Source organism: Lissotriton vulgaris, chromosome 9 (assembly GCF_964263255.1).
Source record: "Lissotriton vulgaris chromosome 9, aLisVul1.2, whole genome shotgun sequence".
NCBI classification, from domain to species: Eukaryota; Metazoa; Chordata; class Amphibia; order Caudata; family Salamandridae; genus Lissotriton; species Lissotriton vulgaris.
The window spans coordinates 81,888,375-81,914,373 of NC_141697.1; the positions used below are offsets into that span (position 1 = coordinate 81,888,375).

Here is a 25,999-nt window from a genome sequence, read left to right on the forward strand (position 1 = left end):
CTTTGTGTGACTTTATTGCTCACTACCAACAAGTCATGGCCTTAATATCCTGAGACTGTTATTAATATGTACACTTTGAATCTATTACTACTGGTAAAGCCAAAATCAAACTGTTGGAGTCTGTTCTTGAGGGGCGGGTGGGCTCCAAGAACAATAACACTGAAGACCAAGAGGAGTCCAGGATGGTGGCCCTCCAAATCTTACACTTTGGCAATAATCATGCATTTTCCCTCACATTTCTGTGACAGAAGTGTCCACAATCTGCGGGGAGCCATATAATTCCTACAACACAGAGTTCCCAGTCTTTTTCCAATAAAGGTGGCAAACCACAATAGCATAGTATAATTTTAACTTTGTATTTACATTTTTGAAATATCCGCTGGCCTTAACGGAGCAGTAAATTCAAAAATGGCCACCGGTACATCAAGAGGCATGCATATGATTTGGCATCCATCTTGGAATGGCTTTTCTTTCAGAACATGCATTCAGAGATGGCCGTCCATGCATCTGGATGTGTGCACAAGCGTCATGATGCACTGGCGTCCATTTCGGTAATATTTAACACCAGTGCAAACAACCATTAGCCAAGTCAATTGTTTGCCTGTTTACAGCTTAGACACATCGGTTCTAGCATGGGACAGTCTTGTTTCTGGTTGAGCTTGATCATTTCTGGGCACCTGAAATCGCCACAACCCGGAAGGCCAGTGTTCACTTTCCGGTCACCTCACTGATAAGCGTCCAAAATCATACACATTTCAAGAACTTGGGACGAACAAAACAGTACCACTCAAGTGCGAGTGGACCTACTGTAACAAACTGAAACAAGCAAAAACTGGGACCACTTGAAGTCAACAAACTGTCAATGTGGTCAGTATTCTTGTCTATTCTTGACCACGATAATAGGTTTACAAATACATAAGGACCAGTGTTTTTATCAGGAAAAGTGTGAAATATCGGAGAGAATAACCTTTGCCATCTGCAGGAAGTTCTGGAGTGTGCTGTCGCCGACAATTTAACAACTTGTAAAAAAAATATTGGCAGCGGCCTCTCACAACCACCTTCATGGTCTCCTATTCTACCTGGCACAATCCAGCCATGCCCCAGTTACCCTCCAGATAGTCCATCAAAGCTTGTGATAGTGTGTCATTGCCCACTGCATCTGTCAGGAAGGCAGTCGGAGCCACCATAACCCCAGCCAAGAGCCATCTCACAACTCACTGGTGAATGATCCAATAGAAATCGCACCAGCATAAGTCACTCGCTGCAGATCGCCTGACTGCACATCTGCCAGCAAGATCCTACCTGGCCTACTATAAGTGTGAAGTGCAGGTGAGTAGCAGGTGAAGCCCTTATCATTTACCCAGCGGCTCCTTCAGGCATCCCATAGCCCTAAATTATTCATCACCTCTTGCAACACCTTCGACATGCAAGGTTTTGTGTCAACCTTAGGTGCACGTCGGTCTACCTCTCCATCCAGGGCACAGTATCAGACCCTCCAGCCCCAGCCCCTATTGCTTCTTGAAGCTTATAGCAAAGTTTGGGATCGTCCACATTGGGGGCAGATAAATTAACCAGAGAGACAGGCCTTCCATCCAGCCTCCCCTGCAGAACCATGTGTTGCCCCTCGACATCCGTGGAAGTGCAAAGGTGGTCCCCAAGGCCACCCATATCAGCACCCCCCTTGCATAAGTCAAATAGGACTCGTGGAACACCTGCCCCTTCCATTCCCTCTAAAGACCCTCTTCATTTAGGTGCATTTCCTGAAAGCACGCTATGGACACCCAAGGGTGTTTCAAAAAGGTAAAAACTCTGTGTCTTTTGATGTATGTACCCAGTCCCCAGACATTCCAGGTCAAGATTTTAAGACCCCCCTCCCACTCATACATGCATCCCAGCAACAATCTGACCATGCATCTATGCCAATAAGAACCAGAACTACCAGAACAAATAAAGAACAGTTCACCCCTCCTCGGAAAAACATAGTGAACACTTTTTGCTACTTAAGTTCACCTCACGTGTGCCAGGACCACATATAGGTATCCCAAACTATCCAACCAGGATGGCAAACTCCACACCACCTATGTCCTAGGAAAACATGGAACCGGAGTTCCATCTACATGACCACAGGATGATCAGCTTTCTGCAGCCCGTTCCTAATCAGGCCACAACACAGTCATGCGGGATCAGTCTAGCCCAAGTCTAAGACCCCCATGGCACTAACGTGCATAGACTGAGTGTCCGACACCAGGACCTCCATTGTGGGCAATTGCTGACCCATTTCTGTGACCTGCCAATCTCCTGACCCTGCCACTTGTATTGTACCATCTTCCTGGATCATGACCCTCTACACATTCGACATAGGGCCCCCGGATCTGCCTGTCCTGAAGCAGCCCCTCTAATTGCCCTGCTCCAACTGTGACCTAGGACGTCCCCGCACTTGAAGCAGGAACCTTGTCCCACACTTCTAACCAGTCCCAGACCTCCTCAGATTTACTCAAAGAAGCGCGCCTTTCCGTTGGCTGGAGTCTTGCATTTGGAAGGACAGAGCAGCAAGTATTTACAGTTTATGTTACACAGTTCCTGCTTAACCTCCAAAAACGATTTGCACTGTTCCTGCACCTTTCTTGTGTAGTCAGGGAAAATAGCGATTGAATGATTCTCAAACTTCAGGACTACCAGTTCCCGGGCAGCCCTAAGGATGCAATCCCTGTCCCTATAGTTGAGGATCTTCGCTATGAAGGCACAAGGGGAACCCCAGGTGGTGGCATAGGCACCAGCGCCAGGTGCGCTCATTCAATAACAAAAAGGTCTGAGAGGTTCTGTGGTTTCAAAGGCCATTGTACCAACTTTTCCAGAAGCCTTCCACCCTCTCCGAAACCCCCAAGATACAAATATTGCTGCGGTGGGAGCAGCCCTCCGCATCTTCCACTTTAAGCTCTAGATCCCTAGTTACCATGGTCATTCGGGCCATCTGCTGCCACCTCCCACGGAGCATCACAGTGTTGCCCTTTGCTGTGGTCACTTTATACGCTACCTTATGGAGGTCCACCCTGAGCAAATTGCCATCAATGGACACTGTCTAGATATTATGTTTTAGGTCGGTGTGAGACCCATGAATGGCCGCCAGCAGATTGGAGTGAGAGGGATCCCCCTCGTGCTCTGGCGAAGCAGCCGCGGACGCTGCCCCCACCTGGCAGGCAACACACTGAGAGTGCTGTCACGCATGGTGTACTGGGTGATAGTATTAGCGGCAGCCATCCTTATGGGCCTGTTCTTTCCCATCAAGAAGATTTGCCCAGGACCTTGGCTCCTTCACTTCCCTGTTTCAGCTACCTCACAGCGGCCCTTCAAAGTTCCACCAGGGCAGTCCTCAATCACAAACACCAGGCACACACACACCCACACGGGCCAAGGGAAAGCAGGGACCAAGAAAGCTCAGGACTGCCCCCTCCCCCTCTCCCAGTAGCACAGCACACCAGAATGTTCCCAGTCAACGAATGGGATTTCAGGGCAATCCCCCGGACTGTCAGGGCCTACCACTGAAGGTTCTCCTGCGATCCATGCTCGCTGATCCCAGGCTCCAACAGTGTGCTCCTAGAGCACAGCGCCTCCGCTACCTATTCCAACCCTCCCAACCATGCCCACCCCCACCAGCCAAGTCGGAAGAGCCCTCTGGCACCACAGCACTCACCGTGAGAGGCAATCGCTGCCCCCAGTCGGGCTGCCGCTCTGCGTCCAAGCACTACCCTCTCCGAAGGCCTTGGTGGTTATTGCTGTTGGGCAGGCACCCCAAACACTCCATGGCATAGGGGAGGGCCCATCCTCACTCCAGTACGATCGCAAGATTCGGATGCTGCCTCAATCCACCTGGGCCCAGCACTCCTCAGTACAGTGCCACCCACCTAACCCTTGCTCAGTGGTTGCTGTGGGCAGTAGAACATCAAGACTCACCGTGTATTGCCTTAGGGGAGAACAAACATGCAAACATGCAGAATCACTGCTGAGTGTCCTCAGCAGACCACAATGGACAGAAAGGAGCAGCGGATGTCCCCGCACTGCAGGCCCAGGCTAGTCCCCGCAGGCCACTTAATCTGGGGCAGCCTTACGCCATGCCGCCCCTCAACGGGATTGCCCAGGGAACAACGCACGCTTCCAGGTTACAGGACTGCCCCCGGACACAACCTAGCATGGACCAGGGATCTCCGGCTTTCCTCTCAGGACCCGGCGAGGCACCGATGCTGCCAAATTCCTCAGGGTCCAGCGACCTCCACCGCCGCAGGGCTGTCCGAACTCAGCTGCCCCCACTCAGCCAGCTGATCAAGCGGACTGCGTCAGCCCCACATGCCTCCTCTAAAGGGCAGCCAGTGCCCCCTGACCAGATCCCCCCGCATTGGGGCCACCACATTAGGGCCTCTTAACTCCTGATTGCCCGCCGGGGATGCCTCTGCCCATTGGCGTCCCTGTTGCTAGTAGCACCCAGGCCAAGCTTGAGTCGCTACAGCCACCTGTTCCGGAGCTGCTGTGTTCCACCTTGCTGCCCCCAACACTCGATGGCTGCCCCAAAGTTCAGGCACAGCACCACAGGGGCTTGCAAGGCAGATGTATACCCTTTCCATAGGCTACAGCAGTGTCAGGATGGAACAGGATTCCAGGCAGGTCAAACTTGCCCGGTCACGCCCCCCAGGTAATACATAGTTTTATGCTTTCCCTAGAATTCTGAATTTGATATCAATCATTAAATGGCCAGCACACCATAAAGAGGGACTGCCACAATTTACTAATCAGCTACTATATTATCAACTGAATGTAAGGAGTACATTCCCTACACAAACCCACATATATTTTGTATTGCCAGATTTCAGACATTATGGCATTCAGCTTTGTCTATTTCAGAAATAGAAAACAATATTGAGCATGTTTATTAAAAAATGAAATATAGCCAGATTTTTCAAATATCTTCAGGTTGCAATGATAGTGATGTGAGGTTTACACTGACACATAGCCCTGAGTGTGTCGAAAAATTACAGATTTTATGGGTGCACAAAGAGGTGTATATGATGTAACAACTTAAAAACTATTCTTTTAAAAAGTTCTCTGGCAGAGGTATGCAAACATCCAAGAAGTTAAATGATTGCAGATCATCAAAGCTCTGCATACGATGAACCTCAGAATATAAGAGTGACTTATACAAATTATGTTGATGCTAATGAGATGTTTAGCAAAGCAAATGACTGGCACACTGGACTTTGCATTTGTTGAATGGATTTAAAATCTGTACATTTATGTTGTGTGGGCCTTCTGAAGCATGCATTTTTTAGTGGCCCCTGTCCAAGACGGGGGCGCAAGCAGTTCAACTCTGACATTCCTGCTTCAAGTGTACCTCATGCTCCACAGTGCAATGCCAGATACAGTATACAGATTAGCTTCACTCCAGGCTAAGTAATATTTTGCCATTGGAGCACCGAAGGTATGATAATAAAAATACAGTATATCTGGTCTTTACTTTTAATTTATCACCACTTAATGGCAGCACACTAACCTTGCTGCCTGACCTTCCCCTCTCAACTCCCCCCGCCCCCCGCAAGAAAAAGCCATCCCTCAGATGTGAAAGATTAACATTTGTAGACTAGAGATATCAGGGTCTTCGGAAAGTACACCGAATGCAACTGTTAAGTGACACCGTGTCAGCTTGTTCTAGATTTTTAGAAATCCTTACACTGCATGCTCACACTTACAGTAAGAAAAAGCTAAACAAGTGCTGGAAAGCTAAGTGCTGCTGGAGAAGACGCCAGGAGTGATTGAATGTAGTATGCACATTATAAATGATCAATAGGCAAATATGCGTGCTATGGTAACATTATAAAATACAACCATTGATTTGTGAAAGATACTCAGGACCTATCTGGCATTTCATGGGGAGGTGTCTGACCGTAAAGTAAGGATTTATAAAATGTTTAATCCGTGCCTGGAAAAGGGGCATGTGACAAAGTTGGGGAACGCGATTGACACAAGCACATATAATGCACCTTTCATTTAGTAATCTTTGTATAATAATCTAACAAATTGCAGATGTATTCCACCTCGTTATCTCTCTGGGGGTCAAAGATATCAGAGGAATAACTGAAACAAATGTGCACTGGCATTTTGGGTGACAAGTTTGCCCTCTTACATTTTACAGGGATTTAACGTTATTTTGCCCATGTATTGTGATATTAGACACTGTGCACCCATTAGAGAGAGTTAGAATGTGTAAATCTAGGTTAGTGAGTGTTGTAAATGATTTTATTCAACGTACATTTGTTTTGGAATACCAGTACTTGTAATATCACTTCCTGTGGTGTCATGGAGATCAGTTCCAACTGGCAGGAGGCGCTAAACTGTATTTACATAAAAGGGACCATAATGTGTGGAGTCGGCCCGTCATCCAAGGTGATTTTGTGAAGGAGTTGCAGGAGGTGGGCAGCATTCCCTAAAAAAGAGGATATAATAGAATAGGTCTTGGTGAATACATGCAGGTTTCACACTTTTTGTGTTGGCATTGGAGGTGCACCCAGTAAGACTACATAGATGGATGGGAAAGGTGTCAGTACATACCGGCCTCCAAAACCACGTGTCCATTTTCATTCATTTGATGCAGAAGAGATTTAACTGCATCCATTGCTAGAGGTGGAACATGCAACTAGCTGCTTTGTACTATTTCCCATGTACCGCACCCAGTTTAAAAGAGCAATTGATAATGCGAGAACAAACAGATCTGCTCAGTTCAGTGCTAATGATTTTAGATTGCCGTTGAATCATTTAATTGTACCCCAATTCCTAATGTTAGTTGGTTTGCTCCTTTTTTAGCTGCATGGGTTATGCTTAACTGGTGTACTAGAGGCCGGAAGGGCAAACTGTCCTTTTAAATCCTAAGTACTTAAGGTGTGCTAGCAAGCCAGCAAAGGAAGAGCGCCAAGTACCAGAGACACCCATTAAGGTATGGGGAGACCGGGTGAAGGTTGCTTTGGCCGCAAGGAGGACTACCTATTCCAACTTCATGAGCATGGATTCTACTTACATTATAAAAAGTACTTGGATGAAAAGAATGACAGAGCGACTTTTGCTCATTTCATTCAATCCAGCCAACTCAAGGGATGCGTCCAGTGGATAAGCAGGAACAAAGGTAGCTAAACTTAAGAGCGATACAGAATAGAACAGTAAACATCCCACCTAAAGAGCCGTGAGATGCATGCATGAAAAGCAGTTATTCTACTTGCGCTAGCTAGAGTTTTTTTCAAGAGAAAAATGTTAGATATAAAAGGCATCAAATTAAGAAAAAGACAAAAACGATTACAAGCTCCTAGATTAACAATTTCGATCAATCGCAAATTTCCAAAATTACTAAAGTCTAACACTGTTTAAAAAATGAAAACAGTTAATTCTCTACAGCTCGGTTGGAACGATGAATTCAGTATAGGAAAACAGTAAAACATTATCTATTGTTAAGCGAAAACTCAAGACTAGCTGCCAATACAAATATCTCTTATTATGCTTTTTGTCATAATCAGCAATCCTCGATTCAAGGCAATTTGCTAACAGGGAAACAGTTCATTTTCAGCGTACAGCTCGCGTAAGTATAAAACATAGTATTAAACAAAATTCAATCACTGCTTGCGATGCTTGTTTGGTGGCGAGTACTTTTTTTATCTACTTTGACACTTGAACAGCACCATCACCTTGGGAGCCGGTTATCAAAGCAAAGCATTCTCTTTCCATTGTGCAAGGACACACCCTATCAGAATATTGCAGGATGGAAAGCCTGCATGCATGCCTGGTACGTGCAATATGATACAGCAGTCTCAAAGCAGCGGCTCAGAATAGGCAGCGAGACAAATGCTACAGCACTGGCCTTGTGTGTGCTCTAAATCTGACAACGAAGGCCTCGATCGTGGATCCAATACAGAAAATATAATTTTATAACAACACACAAAGACATTTCCATATCAATATTGAAGCAATGTTAGTTTTCCAAACGACCACAGGCCCTCGTTTAACCCTGGGCGTTGTATATATCACATGCAGGGATTGAACCTATGAAAATGGAAGCTCGGCACACGAAGGACGGCCTCGTGTTACTACGGGTTTTTTCAGTCCCCATGCAGAGCAGCGCATTTAAAGAGCCCGTTCTGCAGCCTCGGCACACAGCTAAGAGCATTTGACAGCAGCGTTCACCTGATGAGCCCAGAGTGATGGATGCAGGGAGGGCCACCCTGTCCTCGCGGGATGACTGACCTCAGTCACTATCCGCCAGAGATGTACAAAACACTGCCCACAGGCCGGGAGATGCCCTCCGCAGGCTGGCACACTGCCAGGTGCCAGCGATGCTTCCGCACGCGACTGATACGAGTCTAGATTCTAACACAGGCAAGGCACAGTCTGCACGGGGCCATATCTGATCAAACCCGTGTCCGTAGACTGAACCTGCAGTCGATGTGCGATGGACACACGTCTAACTGCAGAACGGCCTCAGACAACCGCAGCGCTCGGCTCGGATGTCCAGTCCTTAACAGCGCCTCGTTTTTAATTAAAGATGGGGCAGCTATCCTCTTCCAAAATAACAGCCAGCCCCCTCCCCGGGTTGGATTCATAATCATAGCGAGGACCCTCTGTTCTTGGCCATCTGTCTGCGGGTGAGCAGCGCGCAGGTTGTGGTACGTACACTGCGGTGTGTGCCTTCTCTGCAGATGCAGCTCCGCCGAGGCGCTAGCTAGCCACCGCTGCGCCGCGCACACACCCTCAAGGTTAGCGACTGAAGCCCATCTTTGTCCTCTCCCTCCTCCCACTCCCTCTTCTGACAGACATCAGGAGCGGCAGGGGGTGGGATGCTCTCACACACACACACACACACGGAAGCCTTTACACGCACACACGCACGGCACGTTTCACTCTGACAATCCCCCGAGCTCAGCTGACCCCGGCCTATCAGTATTCGGGTGCTGATGCAGCCGCCGTGTAATATCCACAACGTGAAAACACTCGGGGTGTCAATGGCGAACACCGCACAGCGATGGTACGCCGGCTGGCCACCCCGGGGCACACGGCAAGGGGCGGGCTCAGGTGCATGCACGCACGAGATAATTAGCCAGTGCGAAGAACAACAAAAGGGAAGGGGACGACTGACAGCATATAAACAGGCGGCATGTGCATGGAACAAGCCCTAAGCGACCTAAGCCCTAGGTGACCCCAAGAACACCACCCATCATGGATGCATTGAGAAAGGAGCAAAATGAATGGCATGTAAACAGAGGAGTGACTGAACAAACAAAAACCTTTAAAAAAACCACATTCACGGATGAAATACACATATGCATAACAATTACAACGGGAGATAACGAATGCAGGAACACCGGTGTGCTAGTGTGAATGAAGTTAAGAATGCGAGAAATAGAGTTTGTGTCAAGGAAATGTTTGCAATGAAAGAATGAACTCGAGGAAGGCGTGAATGCATGGAGGGAGGAAGGCGTGAATGCATGCATGGAGGGAAGAAGTCGTGAATGCATGGAGGAACTGCTGAATGAATGAACACTTTAAGGAAAACATTAGGAAGCAAGGACGAAAGGGTTTAATGCACCAATAAATGCACTAAGGTGGGAACATCCATGAACCAAGGCATGAAGACTGTTGAATACAAAAAGGGTGAATGTCTGGGAGAAGGCACAAGTGTACACACGAGGAAAGAAGTGTTGAAACAATAAAAGGCAGCATGAAGTAAGAAGTTAACGCATATAGGGAAGGAATGATGAATGCATCCCAGAAGGAAATAAGAAGGATGGCATTGAGAAAGGAGTGCATTATGCGGAATGATGGCCTGGATGATGCACTGAGTAAACGAAGGGTTGTGTGTGTAAAGGTGTATGAGTGTGGGGGGCAGTGGTAACATGAAAAACTGCTAATTAATCACTGCATGAAGAAAGACGTAAATTAAGTGAATGCATCAAGTAAGGAGCGACTGCAAGTTCAAGTAAAGCATGAAGGAAGCAAGAAGTGTCATAAAGAAGGTGTGACAACATGAAGAAAGCAAAAATGCCAGAATGAAGGGGGTAAGCATGCTGAAGGGGGTAAGCATGCAGAAGGGGTTTCTGTAGGGAGGAATGGAAAACATCAGGAATTCACTCCACAAAGGATGGGGGAACTACACGAATGACTATGCAATAATGAATTCATTACTACAAGAGGGAATGACTGCAAGAATGAAGGGATGAACGTAGAAATGCAAAGCATGGGAAATCAATGCATAAAAAGTGGACACACTGCACTAATTCAATGCATAGCGAGAAGGGACTGCATGAATGGCTGAATTAATGGCTGCATGCACGAAGGCCAATGTGAAGGAATGGCTGCATGCAGGGAAAAAGACTGCATAAAAGAAAACTGAATGAAGGGATGCAAAGCCTCAGATACACAATTGTGGATGAAACGCATAAAGGACTGGATGCAAGAAAGACTTCATGAAGGAAATAATGACTGCATGAAAGAACACAAAGACTATTGGTTTCAATACATAGTGAGTGGAAGAACTGCAATCAGGGATGAATGCAAGAATGCATGAAAGACTGCCTGGAGGCAGACATGCATGAAGGGGAAGCAGTGCACCCATGGAGGACAGGCAGGGGTGCAGAGATGAACTCCTCTGGATGACAGCCTCCTGGTCCCCGGTCCAAGTTCAATGCTCGTCACTTCCTCGGCACAGGGCATCCACGCCCATGTGATTTAATTCTAGGACCTCCGAGACCGCTATCACACTGTCGGCCTCCCATCAGATACTCTGTTGTGACGCTGCGCCCTGGGTGTGTGATGCAGTCGGGGGTTGGGGATGATGAGGGGGGGCTGATAAAGAGATGTCCTTACCTGGAGGTGGGCAGCGCATCCCTGTGCGGAGCCTCAGCCCAGACAGGCGAAAGGGCAGCGGCCCTTCATTGCCCTCCGGGTCGGTCGGGAAGGCAGCACTCCCTGGTCCTTCCAGATAATTCTCCGGTGGATATCCCTTTCCCCATTTAACCCCGCTGCCCCTGCCACCGTCCCTGCTCCATCACTGCGGTACATGCGACGTCACTAGCCTACCTTCGCAACAAGACTCAGCGCAACCTACCCTGATGCGCCGCCCACCTCCCTAGCCACGCCTACGGCCACTGCGTCTCCTGCCCGGTTCCGTAACCTGATTGGGGCAAAAGGCGGTCCGTCACTGTCTGTTAATGGTGAGGCTTCGCTAGGCATTTGTTCCCCACCCTAAATTTCTTTGAATGCTGCTGGATTCAGGGTTGGTAGAGAGTGCGGTTACCTGGGTAAAGCGTCACAGTGGTCACTACACATGCGCAGTAAAGGAAATGCGAAAGACATGCCGGGAATTGTAGTTTTACGTTCAAGACGTGAAGGCGCAGCCTGAATGTATCAGAATCCTGTCATTCTCAAAATTGGTCAGCAGTGATTCGTGATGCTGATAGTCCGTGTCTGTGTGAGCTTGTTTTCTTCTTTTTAAAACATGACCATTTTTTCGTTTTAAGGTACGGGTCTTGTAAGGTGAGCGCCTAATACTTTGCAGCAAAATTTTTATTTTGTACGCATTATAATGTTAATTAGGATGACCAACTGGAATGGGTGCAAATTCAGGACGGTGAGTGTCAAAATTCAGGACAAAGGGTCAAAATTAAGGACAAAAATTCAGGACAGGAGGTCAGAATTCAGGACAAAGGGTAAGTTTTACAGACACATCAGAGGAGGTCGCGGAATAGTATATAAGTAAGCCTATCCATATCCAAACCTATTCAACCATTTGCAAACCTATCCATCATGTATCCTTCCATCCATCTTTTCACTCATCCATCCCTCCATCCACCCTTTCACTCATCCATTCACCCTTTTACCCTATCCATCCGTACACTCATTCATCCACTCTTCCACCTATCCATCTATTTACCCATTCACCCATCCAGCCATCCTTTCACTTACTCATCCATCCACCCACGCACTCATCCTTCCACCCATTCACCCTTTCAGTCATCCATTCATCCTCCCTTTCTCCATCGACCCTTTCACTTAGCCATCCACCCACCCACCGGGTACCCATCTGCTCATGAATCCATCCATTTACCCTATCACTCATCCCTCCTTTCTCTCATCAATCCACTCTTTTACTCATCTATCCATCCTTTTGTCCATCTACTCTCCCTTTCACTCACTCATTCATCCTTACATCAACCCTTTCACTCATCTTTTCACCTTTTCGCTTATCAATTCATCAATCCATCCTTCATTTCACTCATCCATCCACCCACTCAATCGCCCATCATCCACCCTTTCACTTATCCACCCACCCTTTTACCCATCCATCTACCCATCCACCCATACATCCATCTATTTACCTTTTTTCTCACCCATCCTTCCACTCCCTCATCCATCCATTAATCCTTTCTCTGATTATCCATCCATTCACCCGCTCATTCATCCATTCACCATTTCACTAATCCATCCAGCCATCCACCCATCCCTTCACTTACTCACTCACTCACCTTTTCATATTGATTATGAGCTGAGCCTTTGTCTGCAGAGTTGCAGACAGTAGAGTCCCATCAAGAATGTCACCCTTGGCCAAGACGGCAGCCAAAATGGCCGCATAGAAGCCCGGCTCCGCAGCTCGCCCTCACCTCCAATACTATCCTGTCTACGATCCTGCACCCCAGCCGCGGTCCAGTGCAGCGGAACTGCGGCGGAGCCCGACCGTGTGACTCCGGTCCTCGTACCGCCTCTGACGACCGAGCATCGTCGTCTTGAAGTTTCTGGCCTTCGCTCTGGTGTGAGCCGGGACCTTGGGTTACGCTGCAGCCGCCCCGCAATGAGTAAACAACGGCCTCGATCGGCCATGATGGTCCGGTGGCCCGAGTGGTGAAACCGAAACTACTCTTTGCCGCAGCCCCTGGATAACTCGCTGCAACGGGCCATTGACTTCTACAGCGCAAGTTCCCTGCCGGTACCGGCGACTTTGGGGAGGTAATTCTGAAGGCAGAACAGCTTGCCTGGACCGGACTCTGGCCGAAATGCGGTAAGAGGCGCGTAGCGCTGTGCCTCCACGGGGGCTTGAGTGTGACTCTTTCCAACTCCTTTAAACACCGCGCATTGTTCGTTGAAGCCGGGCCGCCGCTGAGACGGATTTTCTTTGTTCTGTGAGGCCCGAGGTCCTGGGGCGCTGGAAGTGAGAAAATGGCGCTTACGGTGAAAGATGTTTGGCTGGCCCTCCGTGACTGGTGCATTGACTTGCAAGGACTACGGGCGAATGTGCACACCTCGCAGCTCACCACCTCTCCTGCCATGGAACACTTGGGCACAGCTGTGTGCACTGAGGAACGTGAGCCCGATTTCTCCCCGGTTGCTGCAGCTGAGGATTCCCAGGCGTGTGTGATGCATGATGACGAGACCAGGGAGCACGATAACCGGGACTGCGTCTTTGCTACTCTTTTTGCTCTCCTGCTGGCTGCCTTATTTCCTGATTGCCATCGCCTTGCCTTCTTGCGGAATATGGTTACATCCCGGGAGAACGCTCCTGAGTCATTACTCTGGTCTTTGCTGCGAACCTGTGTGGCCCCTTCTGGTACTGTTGATTTATTGCCATCACCTGCGTACACTTGGGGAGGATTGCTGACTTTTTCTCGGACTGGCCAGGGCTGACCATTGCCTGTCTACGACACTTCTTTTTGACCTTGGTGCCGAAGCGGAACATTGTTTGCACTGGAGACCTTGGGTGGTTGGGATGACCGTACAATGGTGCCCACGTTCCTTTTAAGTGGGCTTATGCTTCTGGGGTTGGGGGTGTACAAGGGGCTGGTGCTACGGCCCTCCTCCGTTCTTTCCCACTTTTGGGGTTCTTCTTGGGGCGACAGGCATGCCTATGGGGGGGGTGGGCCGTGGCCTTCCGCTGGTATGCAGGGTGGGGGGTTGGGGGATGGGATGTGTTTTATGTTCCTCTGTGTTTCTATGGCCCTCTATCTTCTTTCTTATTTCTTTTCTTTTTATATACCTTATTCTTCATTGGGGATTGGGGTTCAGCGCGATTGGGGAGTTTCACGCAATGTGTCATTTTGCGACTTGGTTATGGATCTTATTTACAACAAGGGGTGGTGAGGGACAGAGTCTCTGAATTAAGCAGAAAGCTCTCACCCAGTCAAGAGATCAGGGCTAGATCCAACACCGTTTTTTAGCTCACTGCACCATCCCAGTTTCAGAACCTGGCTGTATGCAAATTAGTCTGTTCCTGTCCCAGTGCATGATGGGAACAGGGCAAACCAAACTACAAAAGCCAATTCTTACACTGGGAAGGAAACAAGCTCCCGGGGACCGGTTTCTGGCATTACAGCCGTCTTCGGCCCGGTTTGCTTGAATCCTGATGGTGCAATGAGCAAGGGTCTCACATCTGAGAATACCCTTCCACGCTTAGGGTGGACAAAAATATTTACAACAAGGGGTGGTGAGGGACAGAGTCTCTGAATTAAGCAGAAAGCTCTCACCCAGTCAAGAGATCAGGGCTAGATCCAACACCGTTTTTTAGCTCACTGCACCATCCCAGTTTCAGAACCTGGCTGTATGCAAATTAGTCTGTTCCTGTCCCAGTGCATGATGGGAACAGGGCAAACCAAACTACAAAAGCCAATTCTTACACTGGGAAGGAAACAAGCTCCCGGGGACCGGTTTCTGGCATTTCAGCCGTCTTCGGCCCGGTTTGCTTGAATCCTGATGGTGCAATGAGCAAGGGTCTCACATCTGAGAATACCCTTCCACGCTTAGGGTGGACAAAAATATTTACAACAAGGGGTGGTGAGGGACAGAGTCTCTGAATTAAGCAGAAAGCTCTCACCCAGTCAAGAGATCAGGGCTAGATCCAACACCGTTTTTTAGCTCACTGCACCATCCCAGTTTCAGAACCTGGCTGTATGCAAATTAGTCTGTTCCTGTCCCAGTGCATGATGGGAACAGGGCAAACCAAACTACAAAAGCCAATTCTTACACTGGGAAGGAAACAAGCTCCCGGGGACCGGTTTCTGGCATTACAGCCGTCTTCGGACCAGGGACAGACTGATTTGCATATAGCCAGGTTCTGAGCTGGGATGGGGCAGTGAGATAAATAACGGTGATGGATCAAGCCCTGATCTTTGGACTGGGTAAGAGTGGTCTGTTTAACTCAGACACTCTGTTCATCACCACCCCTTTTGTAAATCATTTTTGGCCACTATAGGTGTGGCAGGGTATACTCAGACATGAGTCCCTTTCTCACTGCTCCATCAGGATTCAAGCAAGCCGGGCCGAAGAAGGCTGAAATGCCAGAAACCGGTCCCCGGTAGCTTGTCTCCTTTCTGGTGAAGAATTGGCTTGGTAGTTTAGTCTGCCCTGTTCCCATGATGCACTGGGCCATGGACAGACTGATTTGCATATAGCCAGGTTCTGAGCTGGGATGGGGCAGTGAGATAAATAACGGTGATGGATCAAGCCCTGATCTTTGGACTGGGTAAGAGTGGTCTGTTTAACTCAGACACTCTGTTCATCACCACCCCTTTTGTAAATCATTTTTGGCCACTATAGGTGTGGCAGGGTATACTCAGACTTGAGTCCCTTTCTCACTGCTCCATCAGGATTCAAGCAAGCCGGGCCGAAGAAGGCTGAAATGCCAGAAACCGGTCCCCGGTAGCTTGTCTCCTTTCTGGTGAAGAATTGGCTTGGTAGTTTAGTCTGCCCTGTTCCCATGATGCACTGGGCCAGGGACAGACTGATTTGCATATAGCCAGGTTCTGAGCTGGGATGGGGCAGTGAGATAAATAACGGTGATGGATCAAGCCCTGATCTTTGGACTGGGTAAGAGTGGTCTGTTTAACTCAGACACTCTGTTCATAACCACCCCTTTTGTAAATCATTGGTTATGGATCTTGGCCTCCTGAGGGTGGGACACTGTGATTTGATAAGTGATTGCTGTTCGCTATGCTTCCCGATTTGTGCTTCTTCCATGATGACTCTCAACTGTGGCGAGATGTGGTTCTGGCGATGTCCTGCATTGTATACTGTTCTCTCTTGATTCTATAAGGCCGGGACTAAAGTGTTGCTTTACGATATCCTGATGCCATTTATCCTTCAGACTTTTAATTTGAAAATTAGATCGCAGTACTTCTGTAATTGATCCTTAAAGACTCGCCTTATTGATATGTACTACATTTGTGAGCCTTCGGGCTGCGTGCTGGATTGTATGTGTAACCTCTTGTCAATAAAGGTCTTCCAAAAATTAAAAAAAAAAAAAAAAAGAATGTCACCCTTGCTGTAGTTCCCAAAGCAAGGGGTGGGGTAGGGTTCACTATGTCCCTCTACATAGGCACTCTAATCAAGCATTGGCATAGCCATCTTTAGCCCCAAAGTCCCCAAAACAGCAGTCAAGGACTTGCAAGTTTACCTAGATGACAAGCTGTCTTTACATCACTAAATGAATCAGGAAGTAGGTGTTCAAAAATTTGCTGACCTGAGCGTCGGAGTGGACGCTACCTGTTAAAGACTCCTGTTACTCGCCCTCCAGCACTGCCGATAATAACGCTGCCTTGCCGCTGTTGACCCTGCCCTGTAGTCCCCCCGCCGCCGCGAGCACAACCAAGCGGCCGCCGAGTGGGGGACTACATTTCCCAGCGGGCAGTGCGCAGGACACGCCAGGGACGCGCCAGGAGGCGCTTAAAAAGAACGTCACCACCCGCGTCGCGGGAGCGCCCGGGCTAAGCCCGGGCAAAGGGCGGGCCCTCTGTGGCCCTCAGGGGACAGAAGGAGACGGGACGGGCCACCCCCCTTTCATCGCCAGCACCGTGGGTAAATGTACAAGGTGATAGTGTCTCTCCTGATTTCTTCATTGCATATGAGACTTGTCATAGCTGTTAAGTTGTTCTTATAAAAGAGTCTACTATTCCAACTGACCTCCCGGCTATCTCTTACAAGATGACTAAAGTAAGAAAGACTCCTGTGGCCACAAGATCGTCGACCAGGAATAAGACTGTTCCATCTGCACCTCTACCGACGCTTACAGCCATTGATTTAATGCTACAAAAGACTATAGGTGTAGTTGCAGATGCTATTCAAAATACGGAGAGGCGTCTCTCATTGACTCCGAACATGTATTTTCCTAATCTTTCACTGCATACTACCGCTAATAATAACACCGCGGACTCCTCCATTAACTTAGAGCAATCCTTTACAGGGCTACCCAGTGGCCAAAAAAGTAGTAGGAAAAATGCTCAATTGCCCTCACCTATACCAGTAAACAGCATAGAAGGAAGCCCTCTGTTTACTACCAACTCTGGGGGTAATATGTGCACGTCCCATCCAGGAACTATTTCACTAAATTCCCCAGGGGACGTTTTTGCTGAAAGTTCGCCTCTTGTAAATACAACAGCAGTAGATAAACCACTATCCCCAAATAAGACAAAGCGACGTTATGGGAAAAAAAACTAAAACTAAATCTATAGTGAGGAAAATATACAGACCATTAGGTCTCCATAAGCCTTCAGTAAAGGATGTATGGTTAAACTTTAGGCTGGCTAAACCACTCACTGGAACATCTAATCCCACTACCATATCATCTACCCAGAGCGTAATACTGCCCAACGATATACAGCCAGAGCACACTAAAATTCACATAGATCAGACAAGTCAGACTGTAAGGGCAAGCTTGCCAGATAAAATATACCCGACGGAATTGAAACAACTACTTAAATCCCTCTTGCAACCTTTAAGCGATAAAATTATCAGTATAGAGCAAACCTTAGCGAAGCTTGAAAAATCCCCAAAAAAGGATACTTCGAGCATATTAAAGATTCTTACCGTACCCATACCGAAGGATAGCTCTTTACCACCTAAAAGTAACCATAAGCAATCTAACACCACGAAGACACGAGTTAAGAATAACACTCAAAGTGATAGCTCTACTTTGACATCTCCCTCTTCTTTGGGTGTCACAGCTCAAAACACTCCAATTTTACCTATATGTACAAATACTGATATAGCAGTAGCACCGACCCTGCCCACCATCTCTGAGGGTCCCACAACTGGCAGTGAAGAGAGTGAGTGGGCTGCGGAAGGTTTACCCCCTGACCCACTCGATGACCAGGCTGAGTCTCAAAGGCCAACACCAATACAAAGTGCAGCCTTAAACACACGACCAGTACAAACACCTAAGATGACACCTCCAAAAAAAGCTACTCACATTAATCTCCCTCCTGAATCCCACTTATACACCATAGTAATGATTGGTGTACCGCAACTTGAAGCGGGTAAGACAGAGAGTTATGGGGATTTGAAAAATGAAGTAAGTCACTGGTTAACCACTCATAGACCGATTCCTCCCCACATTAGTGGCAAAATAACAAATGTTAGGAGGGTCGATTGGGTGGGCCACAGATTCAAATCCACTGAGGGTGACTGTATCGTAGTCAACTTTAAGGACAGTCGTGTGGCAAGGTACATTACTGGCTGGAAGGATGGCCCGATCAGTAGCTTGATCCGTACTATGGATCTAAGTTATTTCTACCCTTCAAATGACCATAGTTTAAATAAAGCGCACTCATATTCCACCTCAGAGCAGGAGAAAACTCAAGATAACTTTAATTTATATTACAATGGAGTAACCCCAAGAAATTGTGGTCACTATACTGCAGAAGAACAAAGACAGTTTAGGAGAGATATACCCTGGGAGTCTAGACAGGTCAGCCACCCAGGAATCTATCAAGAGAGACGGGAGGCCCCTCATGGGTCGTATCACCCTCGCGACCATTCTCAACTAACATACCCAAGCACCTACTATAATGTACCCATCTGAAACAGGTTTGATGCCTTCTACGATCAGAGTGGCTTGGAGGGGGTCGACTGACTTCATGCTGGCCCAGTCATACCAATGTCTACTGACCTCATACAAAGTAAACATGCACAGGGGGATTTTAGGGCCGCACATACACAAGTCACAACAGTTCCCTCCCCGATGGCCAAATTAGATAATACTAGTCAGACAGAGCTAAATGTAGATTACTTAAAGGATAGCCCTGTACCACATGAGGACAATAGTATATTGCTTGATCCGCCCGAGGCTCCTAATCTCCCTCTAATCCATACAGAACTAAACCCCTCTCGTACAGAAACAACGGGAGTCATATATGTAGAACAACTCAACCCAATACCAGACCCTATTATTAGAGAAGCTGCTCTAGGAATAGCGCCGGGTGACTGTAATGTGAGCTTAGTCTCCTGGAATATAGCAGGCTTGGCTGATAAAATATGTGATTCCGCTTGGTTAGCATTTGTTAAGAAACACGCAGTTATATGCCTCTAAGAGACATGGATGGAAGATAATAATGCCTTCATTGAGGGTTATCAAAGCTTTGTTACACCTGCAGCACCCTCAACTAGTGGAAGAGCAAAGGGGGGCCTGGCTATCTTCATTAATCTGGGACTTTGTTGTAAAATAATTAACTGTTACTACGCAAATCGGAACATTCAAATGCTCGAACTGAAGAGAGGCAAATATGCCCTGATTTTAATTAATTTTTATAATGCTATCAATAGTAAAGGTGAATGTAATATCTTGACTTTGAATGAGTTGCTGAGAAAGGGGGCAAGTACACTGTCACGAAAGGTACTGATCGTAGGTGATTTTAATGTACACCCATGTGGTAACCCAGGTGTTACCCCCACAGGATCTCTGGGGTGTAATAGTGTGGAAGGATTTCATTTTGTCCACTCCAGGCGTGGAGCTAATCTTAACGATCTGGTGAATGAAAATAATCTAACTGTAGCCATGTCCATGGTTCCCGAGTCTAAGGTTTTTGATGTCCCCACATTTAAAGGTTTAGGCCAGGGGTCTTTTATAGATCACATATTACTATCTGCAGACCTTGTTAACTGGGTTTCGAGATTTTCCATTCAAACGAACATCTACAGTGATCACAACCCCATAACCATCAGACTGGGTGGGGGATTATTTGAACAGCGAATGATCCGTGAAGACCGAGGAACGTTAAGTTGTATTAATGACAAACGCCGACTGAAATGGTCAATGGTAAATCAAGAGAACCTGTACACTGAAATAAATAAGTTATGTGGTGAGGATCTTGCGGCCTGCATGTCACTATCTACATCCCCAGAGCAAACTTTGGCTGGTTTTGAGGCCGTGGTGTCATTAGTAGGCTCCATGTTAACAGCTCCGGTGAGGGGTCAAACTAGAAATAACCCCAAATGGTTTGACCATACTTGTTCTAAGGCAAGCAGAGACCTGAGAAAGGTGCTAAAAATCAAACCCAGAGATCAAGGCCAAATTAAAAACCTGCGCCTGATTTATAAGAAATCACTAGCTACACGGAAAAAAGAAATTAAGGCTAGTACCTTGGAGTCTCTACTTGACCCATCAGTTCTGGGTAATAGCAGTAAATTCTGGCAAATCATCAATAAACCTTTGTTTGACAATCCCAGTGACACAGCACTTGGCACTAACATCTCAGAGGAGGACTGGGTTACTCACTTTAGTGCAATTTTTAAGAGTAATGAGCAACAGGCAGAAAATGCTTTTTTAACTCCTACGGAGAACTCTCTGTGCTTTTCTGTTAACGAAGTAGAAAGGGGTATCCAAGGATTAACTAGTAATAAGGCCCCAGGTCCGGATGGCTTGCCTCCGGACCTTTTTAAATCTAGTATCTCATTTTGGGCCCCTGTCCTTACTGCTGTAGTAAACGCAGCTGCAATCTCGGGGTGCCCAAGGTCTTGGGGGTTATCGACCATAGTGCCCGTGCTTAAAAAGGGTGATCGCAGCAGCCCGCTATGCTACAGGCCAATATCCTTAATCAATTCTGTAGCTAAAGTGGTAGGTGGCATAATCTTGAACAGGTTAACCACATGGGCAAATGAAAATAATGTTATATCCCCGATACAATATGGCTTCAGACCTGGTCATTCGACAGTTACCCAGTGTCTGAATCTATATTTGATTTTAGGTAAATATACCCTGGCCAAGCAAGGAACTGTCCACATGGCCTTTATGGACTTATCGTCCGCATTCGATTGTGTGGACAGAGGCAAATTATGGAACACCCTGTTAAAGATGGGTGTAGAGAAGAATTTAATACATTTTTTGGCTGACCTGCACTCCGATACAAGAGCCAATGTTCGATATACTCAAGATCTGAAAGTGACGGGGGATTTCAGAATAAATCGGGGTGTTCGCCAGGGGTGCATCTTGGCTCCATTCCTCTTCAACTTGTATATCAACGAGTTGGAGGAGCATCTGCTAAAAACAGGAGCCGATTACCCCTATGTAGGCCGAAAAGGCGTCCCTGTTCTGCTCTACGCGGACAACGCTGTCCTTATTTCTAGGACAGCAATCGGCCACTTTTAAATTCTTTCTTTGACTTTATGGAGTCCCGAGGCCTAAGTATTAATAACTCTAAGTCCTATGTTATGAAGACAGGCCAAGGATCACGAAAATCTAATCTTTTTTGCATAAATGGGGAAAAAATTCTAACCACCAATACCTTTTCATACCTTGGGGTCCTTCTTGATCACAAATTATCCTGGGGCCCTGCTGTTCTCAAGAAGAAGGGCGAGGTAACACGTGTTAATGCGGCCATACTTGGCTTTGCAAAAAAAATTGGTAACAGCCCTGTGGCTGCTTTACTTAAACTATACCAGGCAAAAAGTGTTGCCGTCGCCTGCTATGGAAGTGAGCTCTGGGGCTACAGTAAGTTGAGGGATTTGGAGGTTGCAGAAAATAAATTCCTGAAGAAAATATTGTGGCTGCCAAGGGGAACCGGAAATTTCTCAGTACACGAGGAGTTGGGTGTACCCTATCTAAGTGATAGAATAGCAGCTAATCCCGTGTTGTATTGGTTGAATTGCTGGCTTAACAACGATATACCTCTCACTCATGAAATATTAAAAGAAGCCTTAACATTGGATGGCAGGTTTAAGGTCCCGTGGCTGAAGTATATTAATGATCGCCTTACCGAAATTGGACGGCCTGATTTGTTTTTAACCCCAAACCTTATCACTAAATCAGATGTCATTTTTGTGAAAAATGCATTTATGACAACCAGGTACACTGCCCGGGAGGAGGTTGAGTTGCAGAAGGACAGTGTTAGGAAACATGTTCTACTTAAAACCTGTCTACAAATGGAACCATATCTATCATGGCCTATGACTGGCTATGAACGTTATCTGCTAACAAGGTTCCGTTTTGATCTGTTTCATCTCTTACTGGCAGTACCAAGTGGGGCCCATCGGGGTGAGGTGTTGCCAGCTTGGGGCTGCGACGGAAAGTCTCCGCAAGATCTGGCACACTTTTTACTTATTTGTCCTTATTACATAATACCCTGGAGGCTATATTTAAAACCTTGCCTCAAAAAACTGAATTTTGCACAGATAAAACCAGCACTTTATTACCTTCAACTTTTGAAATGCGATTGCACTTTATTTGTTTGTAACTTTCTGAAATTAGCAATTACCTTCAGGAAAAGTATGGAGGGATAATTATGCTGCTAATGCCGTTAGGTATTTTTTAACTTTTTTATTGTACTGTAACTATTTATATATTTTTAAAAAAATGTTCATGCTGCCTGTTGCTTCTGTCTTTTATATTGTCTAAAGAAATTTTTGTCTCATAAATGAAATAGCCGGATTGTTTTTAACTGTTTGTTTATGAATTGTGCTTTTATGATTGTAAGGTTTACAATCGAATAAAGATATTTGAATTGAATTGAATTGAATCAGGAAGTATCTTCCTGCTTTTTCAATCTTCCTCTTTCGCCCTTTAGAGGGTTGTAAACGTTCAAATTGCGCTTTCATCTTCTGAGGAACCATTGTAAAATGACTAGGACTTAATAGGGCCGAGATTAAGACGCTCCAACCCATTCTCAACTAAGCAGTTTGCTTGATTTTCTAGCTGAAAAGATTTGCACACATTTTATTCTACACGCAGAAACTCCACTCGCCACGAGACGAAAACAGATTCCAGTTTAAGCTTTTACAACTTGTGCATCAACGAGGACAGAAAACAGGCTCCTTACACCTTCAAATGAGAATTCAGGAATACCCCAACTTTCTCTCCCTTCAGCATCTGATTAGAACCGGAGAACCCCAGCTACAGACGCATTGGCTGCGGGCGGCGGCGCCAGGGGGCGGGGGGTTGGGGGTGGTGGGGCGACCTTACCAGCTCTCATTGCGTAGGGGTGAGACATTCAAGGACACTGCATTAAAAATGAGCACAGTGCATAGTATACCACAGGAGAAGAGTGCTGTATTTCAGAATTCCTCTGTCTTCCCAGAAGTAAAACAAGCCTCCTCCCCCTACAAAAGTGGCCCAGGTTTGCAAATTGGTGCAGTTTTGAACTTGTGATGACACAACAGACTAGGCGCTTTTCAAGATAGGGAAGACTGCTCTGCTTTGAGCTTGATGCAGGCAATGTTTCTTTTAATATCAAGAAAATCAATAGTAAAGATCGGCCCAGCAGGCTATAAAGCAGGGTTATAAACATAAAAAAACTGCCCACACTGATCTGTCAGATCAGTATATCGGGCATTTCCTGATTGCTCTGTAAGCCAGTCCGACCCTGGAGACAGGCTGGAACCAGAGCAGAGGGGAGTCATATTTTTTAGCATTGGTGCAGTTGTGGAAGAGGGACTATGAAGAAGACAAAGTATTTACACTTCTTTATCAATGTATTGCACTGCCAGATTCATGATAAATAAGAATGCTGAGCCTTTTTAGGTTTTGACTAGCGAGCTGCGCACTGCGCAGCTGCAGGGAAAACCTTATGAGAAGAGTAGAGTGGCTTTGGTCCCCGCCTCTGTTTCCATTGGCTAGCTCCATAAATGGAGGCTAGCCATTGGAACAGACACCTGCTCGTCATCCTGAGAGCAGATTCGGGGGCGTTCCTGCAAATTTTAGGCTTTCCGCCCCTTTCAAAATCGTCATGCGGCGGTGGGCAGTGTTTATTTTTTTGTCGCGTCCATGTTTATTTTGTTCATTCTGCGGCCGACCGCCGCCGGAGGAAGTCTTGGTCCACGTGAGTGCTTTTGGCCATTCTCGCCTCTCCTCCCCCTTCCGCTGTCGTTGTCGTCTGTTTCTCTTTTATTTTGTAGGTGTAAGATGCCCCGTGTTGCCTCGTAGTAGCGTTTGCGATCAGCCCCCTCCTCCTCCCGCTGTCCATGTGCCTCGAAGTAGCGTTTGCGATCAGGTAAGCAGCTGCATGTGGTTGTTGTTGTCTGTTGTTGCCGTACATCTTTGTTTACATCAATCTGTTCTGTTTCCCTTTTGTTTTTGTAGGATTAAGATGCCCTGTGTTCGACTGTTGAGCGATCACCTCTTTGCGTGTTCAGTCGTTGTAATCTGTTGTTTCCTTACATTAATGTTATCTCTTTCTCTTTTATTTTGTAGGTGTAAGATGCCCCATGTTGCCTCGTAGTAGCGTTTGCGATCAGCCTCTCCCCCCCCTCCCGCTGTCCGTGTGCCTCGAAGTAGCGTTTGCGATCAGCTAAGCAGCTGCGTGTGGTTGTTGTTGTCTGTTGTTGCGGTACATCTTTGTTTACATCAATCTGATCTGTTTCTCTTTTGTTTTTGTAGGATTAAGATGCCCTGTGTTCGACTGTTGAGCGATCACCTCTTTGCGCGTTCCGTCGTTGTAATCTGTTGTTTCTTTACATTAATGTTATCTGTTTCTCTTTTATTTTGTAGGTGTAAGATGCCCCGTGTTGCCTCGTAGTAGCGTTTGCGAGCAGCTTCCCCCCCACCCCTCCTCCCGCTGTGCGTGTGCCTCGAAGTAGCGTTTGCGATCAGGTAAGCAGCTGCGTGTGGTTGTTGTCGCCTGTTGTTTCCATACATCTTCGTTTACATCAATCTGATCTGTTTCTCTTTTGATTAGTAAAGGAGGAAAAATATCAATACACCCTGTATTACCTTAGCTTAACTTGTTGCTCTACTTTACTATGTGTTGTCTTACAATGCTCACTTATTTCTATTCCATATGCCTTTCCTAGCATTATCTTGCTTAACTGCACTCTACTTTTTATTATGCACCTATTATTTGAGGATGTTGGTCTACTGTGCTATATGACACCATCATCTAAGCTTGCATTGTGTGTGTGTGTAGAACTCTATGTATAAGTGTAGAACTCAGTATGTGTGTAAACTCTGTGTTTAAAATGTGTAGGGAGGCTCTGTATGTGTAGTACTGTGTGTGTACAACTGTGTGTGTATGTTACTGTACATGTGTGTAATGCTATGTTTGTATAATGCTGTATGTGTGTAATCCTGTGTGTGTACAATGCTGTGTGTGTGGAATGCTATATGTGTGATGCTGTGTGTGCATGATGCTGTATGCATATAATGCTGTCTATGTGTGTTATAAGATGTGTGTGTGTAGCAGTGTGTGACTGTGTAGCTGTGTATATGTGGAGCTATGTGTACAATAGCTGAGTGATGCTATGTGTATGTGTGATGTTACGTATATGTAATGCTATATGTGTGTAATGTGTGTGTATATAGCAATGTCTGACTGTGTCTCTGTGGCTGTATATGTGTGGAGCTATAAGTACAAGAGCAGAGTGATGCTATGTGTGTGAATGTCATGCTGTGTGTGGCTGTGTATGTGTGGAGCTATGTGTACAGGAGCTGATTGAGGCTATATGTATGTGTGATGCAATGTGTGTGTGATACTATATGTGTGTGATACTGTGTGTGTCTATAGCAAGGTCGATCTGTGTACCTCTGTACAAGTGTATGTGTGCAGCTATGTATACAAGAGCTAAGTGATACTGTGTATGTGATGCTATGTGTATATGATGCTATGTGTGTGTATGTAGCAATGTGTGGCTGTGTGTGTCTGTAGCTGTGTATGTGAGAAGATATATGTCCAGGAACTGAGTAATGCTGTCTGTGTGTGATGCTATGTGTGTGATGCTATGTATGTATAATATA

The 25,999-nt window shown here is 46.6% G+C and overlaps 1 protein-coding gene across 2 annotated transcripts in view; it reads right to left on the minus strand.

Moving 5' to 3' along the window:
- TTBK2 (tau tubulin kinase 2) overlaps nt 1–11,116 on the minus strand; it is a 646,589-nt gene extending 635,473 nt beyond the window's left edge. For both annotated transcript variants that reach the window (XM_086937102.1, XM_086937100.1), the window contains exon 1: nt 10,888–11,116. The gene's annotated coding sequence lies outside the window, so the exon portion shown is untranslated. The remainder of the gene's footprint in view (nt 1–10,887) is intronic.
- Between the last annotated feature and the right edge of the window lie 14,883 nt (nt 11,117–25,999).